The sequence below is a fragment of the Mustelus asterias genome, unplaced genomic scaffold, assembly GCF_964213995.1.
Source record: "Mustelus asterias unplaced genomic scaffold, sMusAst1.hap1.1 HAP1_SCAFFOLD_114, whole genome shotgun sequence".
Classification (NCBI taxonomy): Eukaryota; Metazoa; Chordata; class Chondrichthyes; order Carcharhiniformes; family Triakidae; genus Mustelus; species Mustelus asterias.
Window position 1 is genome coordinate 952,580 of NW_027590155.1, and position 12,113 is coordinate 964,692.

The following is a 12,113-nucleotide window of genomic DNA, read 5'->3' on the forward strand; positions in this document are numbered from 1 at the left end:
GAGGAGCAAACATAAGTTTAGACCACGCGAGACAGAGGACTAACGAGCGACAAAACGGAAGCTTGGCATTAAGGGAATATAGCTCAGGGAATATAGCTGAGGGATAGAGCATTTGACTGCAGGTCACGATGTTTCTGCATTCAAATCGAATGCCTGCTTCCGCGCTTAATACATTTTTTTTCAATTAAAACTGTCCTTCATTGACTGGAAAGTGCTTTGTGACGTCCGCTGGTCGGGATAGGTTCTATATAAATGCAAATATTTCATGATCTTCAATCCTAGTCCTCTGTTACTGAGCCCAGTCAGTGGGAACAGTCTGTCCCTCCCTGCTCTATCAAACGGCCCTTTTCCATGTTAGAAGGGATTAACCATTACACCGCAACAACACTGTGGGGTAAAATAATAAAATATACATGTTTAGATTTGTAAACGATGCCATCATTTGGCCTTTCTGTGTCAGGTTTGGTGAAAATTGAATTGGCGTCTTACTTGCAGCCAACACGCTGTCACCCTGATTTAGGATGCCATGTGAGCTTCAGTTGTGTCAGTCTCTGTGGCGCAATTGGTTAGCGCGTTCGGCTGTTAACCGAAAGGTTGATGGTTCGAGACCATCCAGGGACGTGGCTTTCACTTTTTTTTCCACTCCATCTGCTTTCATTGTCTCTCGGTTTTTGAGTGTCACTGAGTCCTTGGGCAACACAAAAAAAACGTATCGTGTGTTTCTGCCTCTACTGTTAGCCGACGTTAGTTTATTGAACATTTATCTCCAACATATTATTTGTAACAATTTATATATTTCAAATATTATTAAACTCAATCACTGAACTCGAAACTTTAACCCATGTTTGATCTTGGGTTTCCATTTTCCTGCCTATTCCTCTTCTTTCTCAGATAGATCAGGAATTTATCTGTCCAAACCTGAAATGTGTTTAATAAGGGAAATACACAGCAAGTCGGCAAAGATCAGTGGAATGAGGACTGAGTTAAACTTTCACCAGAATGCTGTTTTTATAATTGCAAAGTCCTGAGATTTGAGAGCAGATAGTTCACATGGGAAACGGCTGTTTGATAGAGCAGATAGGGACACACTGTTTCCACTGACGAGGGTCAGTAAGCAAAGGATTGGGATTAAAGATAATTCATGAAAGACCGACTTGTATTTATGTAACGCCTTTCCCAGTTGCTGGACGTCACAAAGCGCTGTGCAGCCAATGAAAAACAGTTCCAATTGAAACAAAAAGCATCAGCTGGACAACGAAGGCGGCATTCGGATTTGAACCAAGGACTTCTATGATCTACAGTCAAATGCTCTACCGCTGAGCTACACCCCCTCAGCTGCCGACTAATTCAAGGGATCCAGCATATTCTTATTAAGTGTGGAGGGGGATCGAGTGGTCAGACTGCATCCCGCTTTGTCTCAGAGTTACTGGTTTCTGAGTGAAGTCGGAGAGCTTAGTGTTTAAGTTAGCGAGATGTTTTCTTGTGATTTGGCTGAGATTTGGATCCAGGTCGAGGAGATATTTGTGTCAACCTAATCGATAAAATCTACCCCATTGTCATACAGATTTGTATCCCCATCTCTATTGGCAGCGCTTTGCAGCCTATCACGGCCTTTCACTATCTGTGTTTATTCTTAAACTGTTGCCCATGTGACATTTCCAATTCAGACACAGAATTATAGATCTAACTGCACTGCTTCTGACAGAGCTGTTTTCGATCAGGAAGCAATTCAGGTTTGTTGAACGGATTATGAAAAACTTTAAATCTTAGCATATCGAAGCCGATCTATGACTCTGAAAGCGCCGAATCCTTACCACTGGAACACCAGAATTTCATCTTCCTGATTCTCCCAGAAACTGAGTACAGGAATATGCACAGTGCCAATTACTCACGGTTGCACTCACCTTCCAATCTTGTGCACGTTGTTCAGCTTTGAAATTGTTCATATTTTCACATTAGCTTCCAGTGTGATGAAAGCGGAGCTGTGATAAGCTGAATCTTTTCAATAGATTTACTGCAATAAGGTTTATAACGAACATTACTCTTTGAATGTGGTGAGCTACAGTGAAATTTAATGCAGCAGAAGATAGCTCACTCATTTTGACAGGGGGTGCCAGCAATTGCAATGTAAATATGATGTCGAGATACGGGCGTTGGACTGGGATGGGCAGAATAAGAAGACTCACAGCATCATGTTAAAGTCCAACTGGTTCAATTGCTCCGATAATAAAATCAATTTGCTTTATTTTATCAGCGCCCCAAAAGCTCTTGATTCCAAATCGATCCGGTGTTGTGAGACTTCTTAATGTAAATATTAATTGTTGTGGGTAATTGACAGGTTTGTGGATTGGGGCAGATTTTTCCTCCCTGCTGTTCAACCTGCCACAAGTATCGCTCCCGTTTTGAATCAGGAAGTAATTCCCACTCTCCTTAATTCATGTGTTGCACGAGAGCAATGAATCATCATTCCCTGACCGGGAATCGGACCCAGACGATGGCATTGAAGGCGGCGAATTCTAACGGCTAGACCAACAAGGAAATTGAGGTGTCCGGAGCATTATTGAGCAAGTGTGCGTGCGTGGGTGGGTGCGTGCATGTGTGCGTGTGGTTGAGGAGAAAGGTCTCGTGCTCTAGGTTAATCGCTGATGAATGAAGCCGTCGACCTCTTTATCGCTGAGCTTTTTGTGTTCTTGAGCAATCGTCCTCTGGAGCTGATGCAATGAGGCCAGGAGAGTAACTCACTGCACCGTCTGCAATGTGATTGCGGTGCGATTTGCTGAAAGCTGTTAATTTTATAAAAATCATCTTTTTGCGAATTGTAAATCAAATGCCCTTCAGTGCCCGGTAAGAATTCTCACCAGCTAAAAGTGCAGCTGGTTTATTTGGAATCTCTAGCTTTCGGAGCGCAGCTCCTTCATCACTCACACTGAGCATTCACCACATTTTTCTGTCTTTGAATGAACGCAATCGATATCTCATCAATTCCCCGGTATCCTGAGTCTCTGACACTGATTTCCACAGTACACTGCTTTAAATCTTTGTTTTCAATGTGAAATTAAGCGGTTTGTTCCATGTGAAGGATTTACACTTATACCCTTCGGGGATGATGGTGACGTAGTGGTAAAATCAGTGGAGTATGAATCCCGTGGCTTAGGCTCACAGGTCTCGATCCCACCACGATCTAGAACTGAAACGGAAGTGAAAGCTAGTCTCAGTAATGAAGCTTGTTTTCTGATTGTCGTGAAAACTCATCTGGACCTTTTGCAGAAGGAAATCTGCCATTCTTCCCCTTTCTGGTATCCATTGGACTCCAAACCCAAGGCAATGTGATTGACTCTTAACTGCCCTCTGAAATGGCCCAGCAAAATACTCAGTTCAGTGGGAAATAGGGATGGACAACAAATGCTGGCATTGACAATGAAATATACATTGCATTAACAGCATTTTATGAAATGATTAATTCTCATTTTGTTTCATTTCATGTCAAATAGGGTGACATATTCTGGTGTCTCATTGTTTAAAACCTCAGCCCTTTAACTGTTCAAACAGGTAAGGTTCAGTCAGAGAAAAGTGATCCACTGTGATCCCAAACAAGTTATTGTAGTTGCTGCAAATCCCACCTCAAAACAGAAAATGTTAGAAGCACACAGCTTCTGTGGAGAGGGAAAGAGAGTGAATGATTCAGGTTGCTGATCTTTGACCCTCACTGGAAGAAATTGGTGATTTAATGGTTTACAAACACGCACAGAATCAAGGAAAATAGAGAGGGAGAGGAGGAAAGAACAGACGGTCTTCTGATAGGATGGAAGGCTGGAGTGATTGAATTACGATGGAGATGATTATTGTTCCCACTGACACAATCTCGCAGATCTGGGTTTGAATCTCACAATAAATGAGAACAAAACCTCTCGCTGAGTTCAGCGCTGAACTCCCGCCTTCCAGTGAACAGGAGGCAGTTTTCGGTCACAAACCCACAACTGTGAGATAAACAACGTAGAAAGGAGAAAGACTCAGTTTGAGCGGTGACACTTCTGGAGGAACGAAGATCGGGAATTCACCCAAGAATGGGGAAAAGTTTAAAACGATGACGCCCAACGTGGGGCTCGAACCCACGGTCCTGTCATTAAGAGTCTTATGCTCTAAGGACTGAGCTCGCCAAGCACATGGATCAGGTTGGTTTCCATTACCTAAAATGTATGGAGACAAAAATTGTTTTTCCAACTGGTGTCGATGCTTTCTCTGATTTCAAAGTTTACAATGAATAGACCTACAGAATCCCCAAGGTTCCTATCCCTTCCTCTCAATCATCAATTACATCATTCACATCTTCCAATGCTCAGCTTCACCTCTCCCAAACATTCCAAAATCCTCTTAAACAATTCACCTTTTTTTTGTTCATAATATACTAGCCAGGGGTGGGGGAACAGCCTCTCAGCATGTACACTGTCAAACTGTTTCCCAGTTTCAGACTTTTCAATAAGATCACCTCTGATTATTCTAAACTCCAGAGCGAACAGACTCATCCCGCTGAATCTCTCCTCCCAGGAGAAACGCAGAAATCAATTCAGTGAACCTCGGATGCACAGAGACAGCGAACGAATGAAGACAGCAAGGATCAAAATCGGTCAACGTAATAAAAACACAGTCAGAGACACTGACAGATTCTGAGGGAGATATATCGAGACAATGAAAAACAGAAATAGCGAGTGAGGTACACATCCACAACCCATGAATGAATAACAATATACACACAGCCAGCTGCCTGAACCAACAAACATGGGGTCCTCTAAACTGGTGACCAGAGATCAAGTGAGTGGCCACAAGTATATTCACCTTTTAATGTCTTGATTTTCTTGTGTGAGTGTTGTGTTGATAGATTGCCTGCACTGTGTGCTCAGGTTCTCCAACCATATCCCACGTAAACCAATCCCACCGCTTGCTCTGCAAATACATTTACAAAACCTTTGAATTGTCCAATACGAAACGACAGCTGAATGAGAGCTCTCGCTTGGCCTTGGAACCCGGGATATCTCGCAAGTTGATGATGTTAACATCCTCAGCCCGAATCATACCCTTCGTCCAACGAGCCGCTGCTGGGGAAGTTGTTCAATGAAAATATTTCCATTGCCATTCAAAGCTGCACCGATTTCTGCAGTGAAAGGTGAAAATGCTGGAAAAACTCAGGAAGTCAGACAGCTTGTGTACATAGGAAAACAAATCTCATATTTTAGCTCCATAATCTTTGATTCCTACGGGGCATGGTAAGAAATGTAGGAAGTTTTAAACAAGTGTTATCCAGCAGCATAACAAGAGGGGAGACCTCTGGCCGGGTGTAAATCAGGAGAGCTTAACTGAGGGAAACAAAGAATTTTAAAGTAATTACACCACAGAATGGGGCCATTCCCAAGTCCTTTACAGGACGCAGTTGTGTTGTGGATGAAGGGGAACCTGTGGATGTAATGTACGAAGATTACATTGGAGCCACAGTGATGAGTTGGTGGGTTTTGAAAATTGAAAGTTACACTTAGGAAATAGAATTAGGAGCAGAACTGGGCAAATTCAGTGCTTCGAGCCTGAACCATCATGCAATCAGTTCATGACTGGTCTCAAATCCACCTCCCTATCTGTTCCAATATCCCCTCATCCCTTTTATTATTAGGAATATATCTGTCTCCTCCTTGAAAACATTTAATGATTCAGACTCCACCGCGCTATGGGGAAATGCATTCCACAAATTCACGACCGTCTGCGAGAAGTAGTTCCTCCTCATCTCAGTTTTAAATCTACCGCCTCTCAACCTATATATTTGACCTGTTGTTCTCCATTGCCCCATTAGAAGAAACATTTCGTCAACGTTCAATCTATCAATTCTTTTTAGAATTTTATATACAACGATCACTTCAGCATGTTGTGGGACTATTTTACCTCACTTTCGATTTCATGTCCCAGCGAACTCATTCGATGTTATCATTAGCTGAAGCAGTCCATGGTCCATCCAAACTGGACATATTAAGAGGTGTATGGTAAGTCAATTTGAAAAACACATTTCACCCGTGACCCTGGATGTCCAGTGGGTTGTGTTCAGCACCACCCCAGTGTTGTTTGGTTTCAATTTCCGCTCAGGAAACGACTATATTTTGCTCTCGGCAAACTATTAAAAATAAAAGCAGATCTCCTAAAATCAACCGAGTGAGGTTTGCATGTCTACATCACAGCTGGAAAGGTCACATTTGCAACAGGTCAAGAACAAATATAGTAGCAGAAAGACAGTGATAGGCCGCAAAGCGCTGACGATAGAGATGGTGATGTAAGCTAACATCTGGATGGTAAATCGGTCAGATTTTAGCGTTCACACTGAATTATTAACTTTTCCCTCCCTCTGCAACGATAATATTTGAAAAGGTTTCTGTCCAGTTTTGAACCGTCGGAAGCGAAGGTAATAACTGTGCGTGGAATGTCTGTTGTCTGTTGTATGGACTGAATATATCACTGTGGTGCAAACAGAAGGTGCCATTTTGCGGTCGAGACTTGCTTGTGGTGAATGTGATCTGGCGCGAAAATTAAAATAACAAAAGCAGCGTGGATAAGGAAAAACTGTAAAACAGGTTGGTCTGATGGTTAGAGTTTGACACTTTCACTGCTGTTCAGATTACAGGTCAGGAAATGAAGATTTGTTGCTCTCATCCAAACCACAAAAACAAATGTCAGGTATTGCCTGGTGGAACATATAAAACACAATCTTTCCTCTTGTCCTGAGGTGAAGACTGAGCCAATTCAACAGGAAGTTTTCATGTCATATCTGGCAGGATATGGGGAACTAGACAAGGCTGAGAGCAGTTGAAATGGTGCCGGTCCTTCACTGCAGCTGATTCTGTTTCTGACTGGATGTGATTTCTGTTTGTTCCACAGTTCAGGATGAATTGATTCAGTGAAGGAGCAGGTTCAAACCGACTGATGGCCTTTCTCAGCCCCTTTGCTGCTACTGAATTTCAGTAACGTTTTCAGTAAAGAGCAGAACGGTTACGGGATAGCGTGGCGGAGCAATTTAAACCGATAGTTTAGGTCCAGTTTCTGTATAAGCTGTGGGTTCAAATCCCGCCATTGGTAGAGTGGGCTTGAGTTTTGGTCTCTGCAGCTGAAATCCAGCAGTTCAGATTGAATGCAGGAGTTTCTGCCGTGTCGTTTTTGGCAGGAAGAAAGCGGAGACACAGACCAATGTAAACAGTTGTTGAGGTAAAGAAGCGCATGTGGAAGGAGTGGAGCAAATTATTATCGATGCTGGAATCGGAAACAAAAAGGGAAAATGCTGGAAAATGTCAGTAAGTCTGGCAGCATCAGTTATGAGAGAAGAGAGCTGATGTTTCGAGTCCAGATCACCGTTTGTCAAAACTGGAAGGAATTGAGTTGCTCCGACAGAGAATACAAACGGGAACACAGGCTGAATGGCTGTCTGCCGATATAACCACAGGATTGCAAACATTGAGACTGCAGTCGCGGCCCAGGGGTAGATTGGGATTTTCTAACTGAGGCTCAAATCCTGTCATGTACACTTCCCGTCATTCCTTATTTTTATTGAAAGTTATTGGAAATGAAGCAATGGGTACAGAGATGATCAACTCATTGCAAATCTCTCACATCAGCGTCTCTGAGGGTCTAGTGACCAGAATCGGCGCCGTGACGTGGTTTCAATTTCCAGTCACGGAGTGAATAACGTTTTGTTCAATTCTTCATTTGACGAAAACACATTCGTTTGTGAAGGGAGTAATATCTAAATCTTCCAGCTGGATGAACTTGCATCGGAGTTGGAAAAGTCAGAGATGCAAGTCTTGGATGCTACCGGGGCATGATGGATTGAGTTCTAAGGAGAGGCTGGATAGACTGCGACTTTTTTCTCTGGAGTGTAGGAGGTTGAGGGGTGATCTTATAGAGGTCTATAAAATAATGAGGGGCACAGATCAACTAGATAGTCAATATATTTTCCCAAAGGTAGGGGAGTCTAAAACTAGGTTTAAGGTGAAAGGGGAGAGATACAAAAGCGTCCAGAGGGGCAATATTTTCACACAGAGGGTGGTGAGTGTTTGGAACAAGCTGCCAGATGTAGTAGGAGCGGCGGGTACAATTTTGTCTTTTAAAAGGCATTTAGATAGTCACATGGGTACAATGGGTATAGAGGGATATGGGCCAAATACGGGCAATTGGGATTAGGTTGGGGGTTTAAAAAAAACGCGGCATGGACAAGTTGGGCCGAAGGGCCTGTTTCCATGCTGTAAACCTCTATGACTCTCTGACTCTGTGACTCCATGTAACACGAACGATAAACTCTGAAGAAGAATCACATAAAAAGCACAACATACATGTCAGATACACACACAGCGCACATGTCAAATAATGTCATTTTCAAGTTGCATCTTTTAATTTCCTGCTCCCCACCAAATCAAAATCTCCACCAGATCAAAAATCTCCGACCTCCAACCCTGTGCTGTTTCTCAATCCACTGATAATGCTGCACATAATGTAAACGACGTGCAGCGCTTGGCTCCGTAGCTCAGTGGTTAGAGCACTGGTCTTGTAAATCAGGGGTCGTGAGTTCAATTGTTGCTGGGGAGCCTATTGACTAAGCTTAGTTGATAGAAGCTGTAGGGTGGAGTCCAACAGACTGGAGGACGCAACAGAGAGCTTCTATGAGTTAAGGGGTAGATCAGGTGCAAACTTGGAAAGCGAAAAGATGTTCTTCGCCAAAAAAATAGGAAGAGCAGGATGTATTTGACAAGCTGAAAAATATAAATGTTGATATGTAGAATAGATTCGTTTGTGCAAGGAATGTATGTCGGTGCAGCAGGTAAGTGGAAGGGCAATTGCGTTTTGGTTTTTAGTTGCCGGCAGACTGGAGTCCAAGAATAACGACGTGTTTCTGCTGTTGCACAGGGTTAGTTGAGACGACATGTTGAATGATCTGTGCAGATGTGATAGTCGAATTTAAAAAGGGATGTGCTTGCATTGGAAACGGTAAAGAGAAGATTCACCAGATTGCTCCCTGGGGTGAGGGAGTTGTCCTATGATGGAATTCTCTGGAGTTTAGAAGAATAAGAGGCGATCTCATTGAACCGACACAGCTCTGATTAGGTTTGATAGGATGGAGGCTGAGAGATTGTTTTTTTTTCTGCTGGTCGGGGAATCTAACCCACTGTGGCACAGATAAGGCGCTGATCATTTTGGGCTAAGACAAGGAGAAATTACTTTACTCAAAGGGCTGAGAATCCTTGGCATTCTCTGTACCTGACAGTTATGTATGCCTCATTATCGAGCCCATTTAAGGTTGGGATAAACAGGTTTCTGGTCTCTTGGGGAATTCAGGGATATGGGAAGATGGTGGAAAAACTGAGTTGTAGCCCAAGATCAATCAAGATGGTATTGAATGGTGGAACAGTCCCGATGGACTGAGTGGTCTGCTTCTTCTCCTATTATTCATGATATAATAAAAGCAGAAAGTGCTGAAAGTTCTCAACAGAACTTGCAACAAATGTGGAGCAAGGTATAGAAATAAGTTTCCGAGTCCAATATGACTCTTTGCAAACCAGTAACTGATTGCGAGTTACAGCAATTAGCACAGCATCGAGAATGGGAATTGAATTGGATCCAGGCAGTGAAAGCCCTGAATTTAAACTGCCGCAGGATTTCTGTTGGAAAATTGTTCAGGAAAGTTGCTGCAACTGAAAGGGAGGAGGTTTGAGAGCATTCTGCGCCAAATCGACCTCCTCTATTACTGTTTCAACTTATGTTCCCAATATTGATATACTTTGTGTCCTTCTGCATCAGGGAAATACTGTCCAAATTTTGCCAGTCTTGCTGATATTCACTAAGTTGTCATACAAATCGATCGATGAATATTCATTTCAATTAAAACGAGGTATATTAGATCATGCTGCTGTATATTTCCAACCTATTAGAAATCTGGGACTCACAGTAACTGATAGAAATTGATGCTGTAGTTGTAGATATAGAACTGGAACGCACCATCACACCGAGTGAATCCACTGTCTGTTTAAATGTTGATCAGTGAAAATTTCAATCATCCACTGCTGTGTAACACACGGCCACTGAGTCAATAAGCAATAGCCAGTCAAAAAAAGCCTGTATCAGTCAATCTTTCTCGCAACTTTCAAACATGTTGTTATTCTCTGTACCATTTGCCGTTGAGGTATATGAATAAGTGAACGCAGTTTGTGATGGTAAAAAATGTGTTCACCCCTTCTGGGAACTGAATCACATTGGTGCACAGAGGAACACATACAGACACAGAGAGTGACAGAGGGCTGACGAGCCAAAAACATCCTTAGATCAAGGATGTCACCAACTGGGTTCAGTTTTCTTCCATTTCTGGCTGGGTTTCTGATGAATTCTAGCTGATGAACAGAAATGAAGGAATGCGAAGTGAAGTAGGAAAAACAGATGGGAATATTTGAAAGATTTTGATTCCATTGAAAGAATAATTAATTCTGCAGTCATCGAACGGAATGAATGCGGAGCAGCGCATTGGGTGAGGTTCAAATCTCCGTGAGAAAACAATAATTACAAATCCACCGCCTGAGCCGCTTGGCCACCACTGCAACCGGTGTCAATGTGTTCGTGTTACTCATATTAAATCATTGAATAGTTACAGCAACAAAAGTTGATGTCTCGAACCTTCTGTTCTAGAAGGTCACGCTGCACCTTTCATCCCTCCTTTTTCTTCCTTACAAAATGCCATTCGCTGAAAAGACAAACGAGCTGCACTTTTTGGCAGTGTTGGGATTTGAATCCACAGCAATTCAGATATTGAAACTTAAATTTAGTAATTAAGACCATGCGGCTCCACTAACAGTCGAAGGTAACTATTGCTCGGAATAATACCGGCAACAGGTTAGAATATTATTGAGATTTTGGATAGAACATTTCGCCCCTCAAGCCCCTCACAATATTTTGGAATCATAGCCAAGCAGTTGTTTTCCATCTGTTACATTTCCGACTTTTCCAGCTTTGATGAAAGATCCAGCTGGAAGATTAACTTTGCTTCTCACTCCACAGACGCTGCCAGATCTGGTTTCATTCAATGCGGAATTCCTTTTCATGGTGTCAGTTCACACAGCAATACAAACGAGTTACCCTCTGGCTGGGGATTGAATCCAGTCCACAGTGATGAACGTGCCGAATCCAAACCACTGGTCCAGCAGGGAAGCTGACAGTGACTTTCCCAATCAGCGGATCATCGTCATTTTAGCCATTCTCTTCCTCCTCTTCCGTCACACAATCGACGGGTTTCTCATTTTTTTAAAATACTCAACTTATTTCCACATTTGTCACCTGCCATCGAGACCATGGCCGTGAAGACGATGACTTTGCACCATTGGAACACCCGAGTTCCGCCATCACCAGCTCAATGTTGCCTTGTCTATCATTCCTTGTGTCAAATTATACATCCTCCCTCGTTTTCTGTGCCGAACCTTACCTTCTGCCCTTTTCAAGGAGTGACCCCTGACTTCACAACTAGAAAATGCAGGGGAAACCCATCAGACTAATTAAAATTTGCAAATACATGAATAATAGAACTGTTCCCTCAGTCTGCAATGAAAATGATTTGGGAAAAAATTCTACCAGTTTCACGCCGTGGGAGGTGGACGCGATAACTGTCGTGGAATTATTCCTGTCATTGGCTGAACACTTCTCTGGTGTTGAAACAGAAGGTGCCATTTTGCAGGAGAAGTTCGTGGTGCAAGTGGTCTGGCGTGGAAATTAAAATAACAAAAGGATCGTGGACAAAGCAAATTGTGAAACACGCTGTAATCTGTTGGTCTGGCGGTTAGAGTTTGAAACTTTCACTGCTGTTTTGATTGCAGGTCAGGAAATGAAGATTTATTGCTCTCCTCCAATGCGTGAGAACAAATATCAGTTATTTCCGGGCAGAACGCATAAATCTCAGTCTCGCCTTGTGTCCTGTCCTTTCTCAAGTGAAGACCCTGAGCAAATTCAACAGGAAGCCATATTGTCCGTTCTGGGAGCCAGACGAGGTTAACGACAGTGTAAATGGAGCCGGCCCTTCGCTGTAGCTCATTGTGTTTCTGACTGGAGATGATTTT

At 42.8% G+C, this 12,113-nt stretch overlaps 1 non-coding gene across 1 annotated transcript; it reads left to right on the plus strand.

Moving 5' to 3' along the window:
* Positions 1 to 547: 547 nt before the first annotated feature.
* Positions 548 to 621, plus strand: trnan-guu (transfer RNA asparagine (anticodon GUU)). The gene has a single exon. It is a non-coding gene; the product is annotated as a tRNA-Asn (tRNA).
* The last annotated feature ends 11,492 nt before the right edge of the window (positions 622 to 12,113 follow it).